The sequence below is a fragment of the Centruroides vittatus genome, unplaced genomic scaffold (assembly GCF_030686945.1).
Source record: "Centruroides vittatus isolate TY-2023 unplaced genomic scaffold, ASM3068694v2 scaffold_324, whole genome shotgun sequence".
NCBI lineage: Eukaryota > Metazoa > Arthropoda > Arachnida > Scorpiones > Buthidae > Centruroides > Centruroides vittatus.
Genome location: NW_027122701.1, coordinates 808,779 through 823,947, shown reverse-complemented (window position 1 = coordinate 823,947; position 15,169 = coordinate 808,779).

The following is a 15,169-nucleotide window of genomic DNA, read 5'->3' as shown; positions in this document are numbered from 1 at the left end:
TGTAGCATCAACCGATATTCACGCAACATTGATCTCATTATCGCTCTCATTGCCAAAGAAATTTGATTTCACTCAAATATAATCTATATCCCTAAGTACTGATAAAATCTAAAAGGATTTGCATAGTTAGATAAATAATTTTTATCTTACAGATCAGTGGATATTTAGATTTCACTGTTATCTTCTAAATTTTTCCTTCATCATTTCTCTGCTCGAAATCCAATTTGACACTCTCGTCTGCCATTATTCCACAGGGATTTCTTTATTTTCCTATAAATGATCTTTCCTTCACAATTAATCCCATTCATAACTTTGCTGATCACGGTGACTTACCTCATATCTCACCTCCGAACAAGCTTTTCTTTCGCTCCGCTTTTTCATTAAAATGGAGTCTCTACTTTATTTTTGGAGGAAAATCCAGATAATCTCGTTAAATTAACGCTTCCAATACTGAATATTATGTAAAGAGAGTAGCATTTTTTTCTTGCATTTGACATTTCATTTCTTTTCTACGGCATTCACCTGACAATAGGATGAAACTTTACCTCGAAATGAAAATAACCTTCATCACAAATTGAAATGTGATATTTTTCTCTTTTCTTCTGACTTTCTCCGGTTTCAATACGGAGAAAATCAACCTTGGAATTTTTAATTTGAAAGGTTCTCTTTTGTTTTAGGCAAATTAGGCAATTACCCGAATACCTTACCAATTACAAAATACGCTCATCCCATTACAGTAGTGTATATTTTAATTTTAGCTAATGCCCCATTAAGAGAAATTCCCGAGAAAGAAATTTAATCAACAGCGATCTACTTTTTCTTATTTACAACATCGTCTTTAGTTAAAAATGTTAATTTAACAGCATATAACTTTTTTAAAAAGTATCGAGAGAGCTCATTGCACCAATTTCTCCTCGATAAACCACGCTACATAATGCTTTAAAAGCATATTTTTCATAAAAATTTTTTTTCTAAATAACTTAATAATTTCCCTTTTACAATTTACTCTGTCTAAATAAATCATTTTGGCCCATTATTTTTTGATTAACTTAATAATACACCAATTTAACCGAACATTAATGAAATTAAGAGAGAGTGAACAAGCTTAGGTTACCAGAACTAATTAACAAAGTCTTCCAAGATGACATTTATGATTGAAACTGTATACTCGAGTGTTAAAAGACATCGAAATGAAATTGATTTCAAAACTTCTATCCGGTTGGCAAAGGACCAGAGACATTTAAATGGAAGAATGCTATACAATGAAGCGTATTTGGATCTCATCATTAAATATCGGTGAGAAGAAGACTAACAATAAAACTATTTCTAGTAAATTTATTACGGGCTTATGCGTAAGTCGTCTAAGAGCTTTCTTAAAACGCTCAATTCGGTCACAGAGTTTAAGGACCACTCGGGTATAAGGCACACTCTCATGCTCCATTACTGAAGAGTACCGCATCAGTTTAGAAATTTGACAACGACACGCATCTACAACTTATGCAGAAGCTTATTGACGTAAGAAGAGCTTTCTCGAGCTCAAATAGTGTAACTTATTATAAAACTTTCTAAAGAGCTATTTTCTTTCGCTTTTTTATAGGTCTACTTGATCACGATCTACATGCAAAACGAATACTTATATAATACCGTTTCAACTTATTATTTTCATAAATTTTGTAAATTCCTATAAAATATGCATTCCTCCCTTCCTTTTTATGAAATGCAACAAATATTTACGAATTCTTTGGCATTTATGGTCCTCAAGCTCTCAAATTATAACGAGAGTTAAAACAAAACTTTAGTATTAATACAATATTGGCAACACATTGAGGTTTAACAAACGTACAAAAGTGTAAATAAGCCAAATATTTCATGATAATGAAATTTTTTGACCAGATATAATGAAAAAATATGAATGAACTTGTATTTTTTCTACTGAATCTTTATTTTATTATATTCTTTTTATTTCACTGGTAATTCGTTTATAAATCACTTTATAAGTAAAATACGCCTTGAAAGTTAAATAAGTTTAAGGGAAATTAATTCAAAAGACGAATTTAGAAAAATAAATTTATATTTTCAGTTTTGCATAAAGATCTACTCGATAAAACCGCATTATTTCTCTACCAAATAATCTAGATTGTAATTGAACCATTCTGATTCCTTGGAACTAGTCTGATGGTTTAAAGAGTGAAAAGCGCATTCAGACTTAATTAAACTGTTTTTTTTTCTTTAGTTTTTATTGTTTTTGTCCAGTTTATCTTTTTTTTTATTTGCTGCGAGCCTTTCCCTTTCCGGATATCTTTAATTATTTCCAATCGCTTTGGGAATAAGAGCGACGAAAACCGAATTTTTCCCTCTTTCTTTTCTTTTGTTTGTATCTTTGCTTCAATAGATTAACGAAAAAAAATCATTGAAATTTTCTTTTTTTATAGTTTTTGACTAAAAAAAACGTTAGTCTTTATTTAAATTTTGAAAATATGCTTATGGGAATTAAAGACATTAATGAAAGTCGAACTTGGTTACATTTTTTTTCCAGAATTAGTGGTTTAAATCCTCTTAATACGTTCGTTTAATTTACTTAAGAGCCTCTATTGATATTCTATTAAGTTTTATAACTAAAATCACTATACTTTATTCATTTAGTGTAGAAATTATTTTAGTATTTACTCCTAATGTATGCTATTCAATGACCAGAATAGATGAACTAAGTTGCAGCATGATTCAATGGCGGATTAAGCCCTAAGGTCCCTAGAGACAGAAGTTTGGGGCCTCCCTCTACATAATTTTGGATCATTCTTGTTTATTTTTGTTTTGAAAATTAAAAAAAAAACAAAAAACGTTAATTTATTTGATGATTGAACCAATTGTCTAGTAGGCAATTTAATAACCTTTAGCTTATATATAAAAATAACAAGCTAATTCTAAACGAACAATTATTTGTTGTGACATCGTCAGAATGCCGGGCTGCAATTTTTAATCATATTTTTAATTTATTTAATTTAAAATATATTCTCTCCACCTCAAACTAGTACTGGCTTGCCCCTGTACATTATACTTTTCCTCTAACAACGGACTCGTGCCGGTCATCTAACTCCTTTCAGGAGAAAAGTTTTGAATTGAAATAACGCTACTTTCAGTTTGCACCAGAAAGATTTATGTAGTTAATCAGGGCCTCTTGTCCGTAAAATGACTATATCTGGTCTCAAATTTCATCTATCTAACTAATTCTTGAGATTAAGGGAAGACAGACGGACGGACGGACGGACGGACGGACGACAGTGGGAATTTACAGGTCTAGAATTTTTTCAAATTGCAGCCCAAAATAACCAGCATTTTAAATGATTAATAAAGAATAAAATGATTAGCATCTTGTTAAATTATAAATTATAATTTTTATTAATTTCACTGATATAATTAAAATTGAATAATTAAATTACCTAAATATATAATTTAATATAAAATTATCTAGAGCTAATCTGTATAATTTAAAACACTTTTAAAATTTATTTTAATTTTATTCTAACTTCAATAAAAGAGGAAGGAAACAGGAAAATATTCTTTGAATTTTTTTCTATTATCAAAAAAGTAAATAATTAAATTTCATTGATAAAATAAGCGAATCGTTGCAGAGGAAGAGAATGCAAAGTGAATTTTCCAACAAGAATACCTTATTAGGGTGACTTTGATTATTTATTAATGTAGAAGAAAACTTTCTATTGGTGCTAGCATAGAAAAATCGGTTAATATACCCTGTATACAATTCATTATTGTTGAGCTATGAAGTAATGTAATTATAATGTAAAGACACCATTTAGTGAAGCCAGCAGAAAAGAGGCAAAGTCATTAAAAAATAAGAGACAAAACAAGCTTTTTCCTCTTTGTGTCGTAGCGTCAGAGAACCAACAAAAGAGAATCATTTAATTAACTTGCTTCTGGTGTGACTCATCAATTACTTATGTCTGACTGCCCCTCGACTATACACACCCCTGTATCATCTAATCCTATACCAGGTGCTAGACTATCCACTAGACCGTTACTTTTTCAAATTTCTTTCATTTTTTCTTTTTTATCTTTAGAGAAATTCTCTCAATAGAAATACTATTCAAAATGATAATGGGTTGTTTTTATATCTGGTTAAAATGTGGCCATTTCGATATGAGGGCTTAATGTCGTTTACAATTTAATAACCTGGTAACAAATAGGATAATCATTAAACAATTACGTTTATGGTCGAATCTGTAATGAGTTTACATTTTACATAATAAATTTCTTGAAATTTTTGTGTATTCTTCTCCCCTCTTCATAAGTTAATGAATATGATAATGACTCTTTTGCAAATGGAAGATTTCGATTCGAGACACATTTCTCTTCAGAACGTGGAGATTTTAATGAGGTTAGACAGGGCTTGAGACCTTGTATAGGGCCCGGATAGAGCGGACCCGTTTGCTAAATGAAATGTCGAGAATATTTTTTTTATTAATAAAAACAATTTTAAAGATTTTATTGTGTTTTGTTAGTAAAAACAACATTAAATGTAGAAGTAGGAACCACTATAGACCCCTAGTTTTCTTTATCTTTGGGGAAAAATCCCCATCTCCCCCCCGGACGGACATGTTACTAAACATGAATAGCGAAGAGTGGAACCTTCTAACCTCTTTCTTCTATTTCTGAGAGCTTTTAACATTTATTATTAAAAATTTACTGCCGAGAATTTTTTAAAACAACCTACAGTAAAATCCACTTTACTTGTTGAAATTTTAAAAATTTTCATGCGGCTATTTCTTTTCTTGTATTTTTAAGAGACTAGATTTTTGGAATACTAACATAAAATGTTCGGCAGTTTCCTAGCATTAAATTCGAACGAGTACAAATACAAACAGCTTTATCTTTCTTCACTTCACTTATTATTCCACAAACTTGCATTGGAGTGACTTAGATTGATTTTAATAATGACTATTGTTTAGTGCAAACGTTATACCGCAGTGTATCTGCACAACGCTGCAATTAATCGTGAATATTCGTCATCTGATATTGGAATTGTGTAGTAGTCACGATTTGTTTGAGTTTCCACAGAACTATTGAATTACTTGTAAAGTAAACTCGGCATTTCGTATGTCCACGTATGATTGGAATCACGTGGTTTACCTAGCAAAATAGTTTGACCCGATTCAGCTAGTTATTTAGGGACCTGGTAAGATGCTGCTACGTGGTTATTTGTGTCTCTGACTTCTCACGAAAGGATAACTGTTGAATTTCGTCACGCACTTTCTATTCACGAAACACCTTCATTACATTCAACGGTCGGAAATGGAATTCTCTTTTTCTTTTATAGATTTTTCCTATGCAAATTAGTTTTTGTTGAAGTATTTAATTAGAAAAACAGTTAAAGTAGGTTATTTGATTTCTACTTATTCAATTTTTCAACAGCTTTAATAAATAAACAGTGGCGTTAATGTCGTTCTTAGCTAATTATATTTTAACATTAAAAGGGATTTTTGCATCCTGTTCGATATCTATAAGTATAACAACGTAGTAAAATTAATGCCCTTCCGTTTGCTACCTTTCTCTGCATTAACGCAATGGTAGAAATTTACACTAATAGCACATATTCACGATTTATTCCTCCAAATACTGCGGTTAATTGCCCATTAAGCATTCTTTAATTAAGATTGTCATATTATTTCTCATAGTTACGGCTTGGTTAAATATTTCTAAATTGTCCTGGATTAAGGTTCGATCGAAATAAACAACATGGAAACAATTCATATTGGTTAATAGAGGGAAAAAAGTAAGAAGAAAATCGGAGAAATTTGGAAAATTCGAAACAAAAAAGATTACCTTAGAGACTTAAAGAGCTATTTTAATGGAAAGTTAAGCATGCATTAAATGCATTATTCAGATACCTTTATTATAAGAAAAAGAGACGAAAGAAGAGACAGATGGTTGAAAATTTTATCAAAGAAAGAAAGAAAAAAAATGATCAATGGAAGTTTTAAAAGTAATTTTTGTTGGAGGAACTTTTATTAAAAGTAAATTTGTTAAGCGTGGAGTTTTATTGAGAAGCCAATAGACGAAAAGTAGTGGAATTGCAAGAAGAGATAAGCCTAGTTGTGTTGTATAAATCCATCGTAATGAACACTTTTTAAAGATACTTTGGAAAACAATTGTCTCCGACAAGGTCAGTCAATTGCGTATACGGTTGAAAAAACACGATTTCAAAGAGTGGCAGCTCTGAAACTGTTGCTGTTTCCAAGTGGAAAAAACCCCAATGGACATTTCGGCGAGAGAGCAAATCACTTCCGTTCTGACAAAGTAGAGCAGTTTCCAAGAGTCCACCTCATTTCAACTTGCTAAAGTAACTACGTGATCTGCTCCGCTATATCATCTCATCCCAAATTGCTCAGACAGTCGACTACTCGGCATAGAAATAGCTAGAAATAAACTAGTCGAAGATTATGGCTCTAATTTTATGGATTAGTCGAGAAAAACCCTCCGAAATTCCCGGGCAAAAGTACAAAATGTGAACTTTAGGACGTGATCAATGTGACAAAATTTACTCCGCGTTAAATCTTGTCTAATTGAAGAACTAAACTACGTAATCATATAAAAACTTTAAAAATTTTGTGAAAAATTGCTCTCAAAATATTAAAAAATGTATAAATCATTTCAAAAGTTTATGTATATAAAATTATTTAGAGCATTTAAGGCCATATTACATCATTATATTTTGTTGCATCTGAATATTTCAGAAATCAAACAGAATAAATATGTAGTAAAGAAGAAAATTACATGTTTTACAGCAATTTTTATACATAATGCAGAACTTTATCTGTTTTGACGAACAAGATGATAGAATTTCAGTTTTTCCATAATCTTTTTCATTAAAGTTTTATGTATCCATGCATCGTGTTGCCTTGTACAGTACGTTATCCTGCCGGCTTGGCTTCTGCAATAAAACCATTTTTTTTTTAAATGTTAAATCGATAAATTTAGTTGCGTAGGCATCTCGAAATCAAAATTTTTTAACCTCGAATCCCTGAAATTTGCCCTTTTTATGTGCATAAGGTAAATCTGAACGGAGCAAATTGAGGATAATTCCCTCTTATAACTAATAAGCTGATATTAAAGTTAGTAAAAAACCGAGATTTAATCAAGAATAATAAAATTCGGGCAGTAATAATTTAGTCTTCTAGCGAAATGTACGTAATCTGTTCACGTCACGCACCGCGTGTCACGCATGCCACTCGTTCGTGTCCTAGGAAGTTCCGGTAGGTTGATATCTCGCCTTTCTCTCGATATTAGCAAATGTGACGCTAAATGGAATAATCTACTCGGCTAACTCTGTCAGTTACGCTTGTTGAAACTGTTATAGTGTAATAATGAAGCAGCATTGCAGTTTCCGGTCTGCAAACGTTTATGGAAATAAACGGATATACGCAGTTTTCTCTAGTTTTTAAAGCAGGACAGACACGCAGACTGTCTACTAGAAGACATTGGTCACACTCGATCTGAACCGATGGAGAGGATCTATATTTGTTCGAGGAGGAGACACGGTCACGCTAAGATATCATGCAATGTCTTCCAAGCGAGTCTCCTAAAATACACTAAAACATTTCTTTACATATTTAATGGGATAAAGCCGCATATTGATATTTGACAAATTACAAAAATGACAAATAAAATCTTTACTTTTTCTAATTTATTTTGCTAGTATTAAAATTTAATTTCAATTAAATGACGCAAAATTAATTATTTAAATACAGCGAAAACTCAAAGAAAAAAATTTGTTTTTATTTATTTATTCTAAGATTTAAAAAAAAATCGTTCAAGTAAGATCCATAAGATTTCGTACATTTATTTTACTGTTATGAATGAAAAATGAATCGAAAATGTAGATTTGATTAATAAGAGTTTTTAACAGTTAATAAGCTGCAATTTTCTTTCAGAACGATAAGAAATTATTGCTAAAATTCGCTTATAACGCTTAACAAGGATTTTAATAAATCTACAATTGAAATTCTTTTCAAATATTTGTTTAGTTTAGCAATGGTTCACATTTATTAATAAATAATTTGTCTTTCTCTTCTCTCTTTATCTCCACGCCTGCAATTTTCTTTAAAAATTAGATGCTGTAACTCCTACAGATCTCCACCTTTAGCCTGAAGGAATGGAATTTTTTAAACTATAAATATCGAAAGGAAAATTAACAACAAACCTTGATCTGAAGCTGTATATCACACGATATATATTCCTTGAGGGAAATTAATGTTCTATGCTTCAGCATCTGAGGAATTAGTTTTTTTAGTAACAGTTCTCCCCCTATTCTTTGCCTTGGTTCCACGTCTATGGATCTAAGCTAGCATGACGAAAAAGGGACAAAGGAAAATACTCATGTGCAGCAAGCAGATAATCATATTGGGAATGCATTCAATAATGTGGAATGAAAAATTCGCCCGCTTCGTCAAGTCGAAAATATCAGTTGTCAATAGAAAAGGTATTAACTATAACTAGTGGTAGACGATGCTAATCCCGAGTGTCGAGTTCAACAATCTTTAAATAACTGTCTTTGAAGCATTTTTGTTGATTTAGCATATTACTTGGAAGACTTCTACGTTCTTTTGCAAATTTTTCTTCTTATATCTCGTTAAATTCAATAGAAGATTTAGACGTTTAAGTTATATTTTTCAAAATAAATCGACTCGTTTAAAGGTAAATTTGAATGGCTTTTTTTTATATCATTTTATAATGCTGGCATTTTATAATTTTACGGCAGATTTTTATTATTATTTCTTCTCGCGATTGCCATTAAGAATATATAAATGCCCTTTAATCTGTATTAACAATTATGGGTTATTTTTTGGTACGGTTTATTATTATTATTATTATTATTATTATTATTATTATTATTACATTTCTTACTGGAAGAAATTACAGAAAAAATTATACTTCGATATCTCTGCGGTTAGATTGAAATTTTATTATTTAAAAAAAAGAAATTGAAGTAATAAAAATATATACGTATATTAGGACGTTACTGATTTTAAAATTTCTATTATACATTAGTAATAATTGACAAAAAAATTCGAAAAAAAATGTTATTTAATCGAATTTTATTTTTATAAATGACAAGTAGAAAGTTTAATGGAACGTAAAATGCACTTCGACGCTTTTCTTTTGGGTCATGTGACTAGAAAAGGAGGTAGATGGTCACGTGACTGTTAATCAGATTGGCATTCTAATGGAAATAAGTTGATTCGTTTTTCCGAGAGGAACATTTAGTTTATTTCTCTTTTCTGGGGAGGAAAAGAAAGAAAGAAAAACGAATAACAAGAACGAATTTTGTTGATGTACTTCTATAACAATAAAATTGTTAGAAGTCGCTGGAGAATTTGACGTTTTATGGATCACGAATCGGTTAACTATTTACTGCAATTAACGTCGAGTTTCATTCGAAATCAATATTCTAATTATTATCATCATAATAGAAATTTAAATTTACTACTTTAAGACTAACTCTTGGTTGAATTGACTATCTTTTATTTGTATTATCTTGAATGTAACTAGTAGTTGATATACTCCAAGAAGGTAAATCCTCTTGTGAGACTCTTGGAACTTTGTTGGAAGTCGCTAGAGAATACAAGAACAACGTAGGCTTTCTGATAATTGACAGCTTCTGACTGCTTTGTTTCTACTTTGCCCCTCACGTCTTAGCAAATAAGACTTTGTTGTGATATAATAGAACATTCAAATGAAGTACAACTGCGTAATTTCTCCAGTTGATAGAATTTTTACAAGAAAATTCAATTTATATTAAGGACCCGTTTCTGTGATTAAAACGCCAAACAGGAGAAACTAAAATTTTTATTTATTTTTAATTGAAATTTAATTATAAACATATTTCAAGTGTTTAAGTCAAATTTAGTAATAAAAATTCCGTTTCTTTTACAAGAAAATCAGCAGAGAGTTTGGCAAATGTCGAAGAATTAAAAATCCTTATTGAAGATTTATATAATATAAAATGGTAATATATTTATTTATTATTACTGGATAATAAAATTATTCTTACGAGCACAAAGTGAGAGCCTATAAATATATTTGACAGATAATACGATTAAAAGTAAAATTACGATAGGATAAAAGAGCTTTATCTAAAATTACAAAGAAAAGAAATTTAATTTCATTTTTATTTATACTTTATAAAAATTAAATTTTTAAAAACGTAAAAAAAAAACGAAATTTATTGCGAGTTATTATTATAATAAATAGGTCCATTATAGAGGTTAAATGTTGCTTAAATCCAAAATACAAACAATAGGCTACTACTGCTTGTAGTTTTAGACGTATGGATAACAATAAAATTTATAAATAAAATTAAACAATTATTATTATTATTATTTTTTTTTTAATAAAAAGAGACAAAATGAAATTTTTCCATACAATTTATAAATAAAATACAAAAGAAAAATCTATATCGGAAGAAAAACAATAACAGTTTTATTTAATTTAAGTAGCGAAGAAATTTTTTTACACGCTGTTATAGGCATAAATATCTTTTAATATAATTTGTGAGGGGTTGATTTTTCTGTCTTTCTGATAAAAGCAGCTTCTTTTTTTTAAAAAAAAAATTTTCTAAATGTTAAGTTCTTGATTTGTCATGGAAATTATTCCGAATTTTTTCCTATCATTTATCTCTGAATAAATTTTAAGTGTTGTATTAAAAAGTTGAGAATCCGCAAGTATTTTTTTGCACTTCCTGCGGTTGCCTATTCTCGTTTTATTTCTGCTTTTTTATTTTTATTTTTTGCTTATTCACAGTGTATAAAATAGCAAAATATTATTATAGGATGTCGTCGGATCGATAGGATTAGCTGAGAATTTCTTCCAGTGACAGTTATGTCTAGATAATAATTCCACCTCGGTGAGCATATGAAACATTTTTGAACATTCCTCTGTCAAGAATCTTTACTCTGATACTTAAAAAAAAGTTTGTCATTTTCTTTTAATTCTTTTTCTTCAAACTGTCAAAATATCACTGAGTTATTTTCGATCTTCAGATATTTAATTGTATTTCTTTTAATTACAACTGTTTTGATTTTTTTTAAAAAATAAATTTACACGAAAATTCAATTTTGTTTTTAAAAAATCAGCAAAAGAAACACGAAATTCGCCAATTACTCTTATTCCAAGTTTAAAAATTCGGATATTTTTTTTTAATTCGGCCGTATTTACTTCTTTTTTTTATTGTTATTACTAACTTAATCTTATATTTTATTCAGGAATTATTGGAAATCCTCGGAACGTTCTGACGGGCAAAACGTAAGGAAAAATGGGAATCAGTGTTAATAAATTGATTTTTTTTACCATTTAAATGAATCTACACGATTAATATTTATTACAAAATAAAATTATATCCATTCTGAAAGAATTTAGAGACAGAAAAACCCCAAACAAATACACTTCTTACCGTGCTAATTAGGCTAATAGAACTGTAATAATCTTAAATATAGACATAAATATCTTTAAAAAAAAAGAAGTTGTGATGGGGCCCATTTCTGTCAAAATTTAGTACTTATTAATTATACTGTTTTTTCTTATCAAATATATAATTATTAAGAAAAGTGCCTGGCTTGTATCCATGTTATTCCGATGCCAGAATTTACATACAAACAAAGATCCTATCTTGTCATATTAATATTGATAAATTATAGTTTAGTCTCTTATCTCATGTTTTTAAATTAGATATATAATCCAATATTCTGTACCGTGAATAAATTACAAATGGAGTCGATTCGGAAGATGTCATTGTTCTTCGGTCATAATATATAATAAAAATATTGTATCGTACGGCTGAGGAATCAGAATAAACTTATTATTTCTAGTATCGAGTCTTGTAGAATACCTGACCTGCACCTATCATTTCTTTTTCTTTTCTTTTTTGAAAAACATTCCTAAAGATAACCCGCAATCACGCGCCGCTCTATATATATAATTTCGTGTGTGAGATTGCGAGTTCTGTTTAGATATTGAATTATGTAGAAGAATGTATCTTTTGTCCTGGGGGAGGGGTATTTTACCTTCAGCTACAAGACTTTATATCTTTTATTACATGTTTTATTTCATTGCTGCGTTTATTCAAACGTATACGACGGAGAAACGTTTATAGAATTTTTTTTAAAGTTTAAAATCCCTAAACATAAGAGGTTGACCGCGCTAAACTAAAACACATACACTAGACAATTGCTAATCCGGCCATTACTTGCACAGAGGGGTGCCAGATTAGCGAGGATGCCGGATTACTGAGAGCGCGTAGGCAATAAATGGCGTGATCTGTACTGATTTCTGGAGATGTACTGTACAGTACTGTTTTCGTTATTGCGAAATTATGTAGTGATACAGTAACTGTAAGTTTCATTCTTTATTAAATTTAATGTTGAAAGTTTACTATAAGGAACAAACGTATTACGATGGGGATAGCCGGGTAATCGAGAGACCGGATTAGCAAGAGCGCGCCGTATTTGGAAACAATATAATGAAGATTAATCCTGTTAATTCGTAGTCATAAGCGAAACTCTGTGTAATATATTAAAGTCAAATGTCGATCAATACAGAAAGAAACAGCCCGGACATAAATGAATTACTATCACATACGATGTAATAATAAATACAATGAATAGAAGGTTTGTAATAGTTGGAATTCCGAGCTTTGTTCGTGTTAATAATTTGTTTAAAATATTCATAACGGTAATTTGTCGATTGTAGAAGACTTTTAGCAGAGAGAAAACAATTATTATCGACACAATAATCAAACGATTAACGAGATCAGAGATAATTTTGTACGAGGGATTAAAGGATCATTATCGAATAGATGCAATGCCAGGATCCAATCCGTATACAAATCTTACATTGTTTCAAATTTACAGTATAATAGACACTTTATCTGTTTGGATCAAATTTTGCACACAAATGAAGACGCCCATTTAAGTATTTAAGCCGAAGACTTTAAACTTTGCCACTTAAGACTGTGCACTTCCGGTTGGATTTCGAATACAAGTTGTTACGATGAGCATCGATAAAAATTTATAGACGAGCTCGGAATTTGAGATGAAATTCTCGGAGAAACAACACTTAAAACGCTAATAAAATGCCAGAGGAAGTTATTCATCTTCGCTAGTTTTATTTTATTTTATTTTTTTGAAACGAGTAACTTTTCGAAATTATCCTAATTTAATTTAAAAGTAAGTTTAAAAAAAAAATTGCCAGAAGAAACGTTAAAGAAAGGAGTGGCGAGATTTGGAAAGAGAAATCGGATTTGTTGATTTTCCCAGAAAGAATGGAGCGAGAAAGGATTTGTCAATCATTATTCGATTTACATATTCATCCAATTTTAAGTTGTTTGTGAAACTCAAGACAATCATAATTGAAGATGGTGCGGTTTAATGAACGAACGTCTTAACTTCGTTAATCAGTTGGGCCGAATTACCCTTCTTTGACGTCAATAGTTAAGTCTTCCATTAATTTGATGGCAATTTTAGCAAAGAAACGATGCGACGGAACACAATTTTTTGCGACTTCAAAGAATTTTGCTAACGTTACCCAAGGGAGGTGTGTGGTTCTCTTACCGATAAGATTAGCTGCGTTTGTGTTGCGAACTGCGACGTTATTGCAGTTTGGATCGATAGGTCTACTTCAGAACACAATCTTTTATAGGTTAGCTCGGTGTAAGTGAAGCAAGTTTTCGCTTGAAATGCATGGCTTTGACGATGAATGATGATTGATGGCCACAAACTGTTAGGTCCAAATTCGATACAAACGCCGAATTTTGTACCGAATAAGCTAAGTTTCTTTTCTTTTTTTCTTTATTTTCTTTCCAAAACGTTTGTTATTGGCTGTGTTATTAGAAAATAACCCGCATTTTTTTATTATTTGTTTCTTTATTAAAACGTTTCGATTTATCTTTTTGGGAACGAAAGGTCAGAAGAAAGTTATTTATAGACGTAAAAACTGTCTGGGCCCCCCGAGGAAGAAGAGACCCTACAATGTTTTCTTTTTACTTCCTTTACTTTGATATAATAATTCGTCATAGGGCCCCCAATAGCCTGTGTATTTTGCTACAAGCCCTGATTATTCTTTGGGTGGGCCAGCGTTTACGCATTTTAAAAATACTTACGAAACTGTAAGTGTTAAGTGATGCTTCGCAGCTGGCGATTAAAATGTAGAAAATGAGATAAATATAAATAATTTTTTTAATTGGATTTTTTAAAATGTAATTCTACCGCTATTAATACTTTGGTAAAGTAATAATATAATTATTATTTAAATTACTGCTACAAAATTCGAGCATAAAGTTGAAGGCGTTGAAAAATTATACTTAACGAAATTACGGAATTACTTGGTAAAAATTGTGAAATTGTTTTTTAAATATTTCTTAAGCATTTAAAATCTAAAATAATTACTTAAACAAACAATTAGCAAGCGCAATGTTTACAAGACAGCTCATTAGTTTTATAATATCGTAATGAATTTTACCCTGTAATTTAAACTTTAGTAAAAATTAACAAGTGCTCGTATTATTAACGCAACGTTGAGTTAAATTAAAACTTAAATGAGATTAAATTATACAGATAAGGATTAAGAGGCTGGAATTATATCGGGTTGACGACTCTTAAATGTTACCTTCTACACCTCCCTACACGGTTAGTAACGCTAATAACTTTGCGAAAAATTTATATTCTTCTCTTCTTTATTAGTTATAAAATACTTATATATCGAAATTTAAATGAGATCTTGGTGAAAGAAAGCTTAAATTTATTCCTTATTGAAATTTCTATAAAATAAAAATTCTGAAAACGTTACGCTAATATAATTTATTCGTTACTATACAACTTTAAGCAGCTTTGTTGGTGTATAAGAAATAAAAACCGGTCTTGTTACCCTATTATTTTTGTCGTTCGACTACTCTTCCTTATTTAGGTTATGCACACCTTGTCACATTTACATTCCTTGTAGTCGATATCTTTACTCGACAACACGGCCATTGCTTTGTTTCCAATTCTTGTAAGCATTCCAGATTACATTAATTTACTACGCTATTTGGGAAAGAACTATCTTCGTAACTTATCGCAAATAGCCTGTACATTATATCGGAGCATCTTTGTTTAAGCACTTAGAT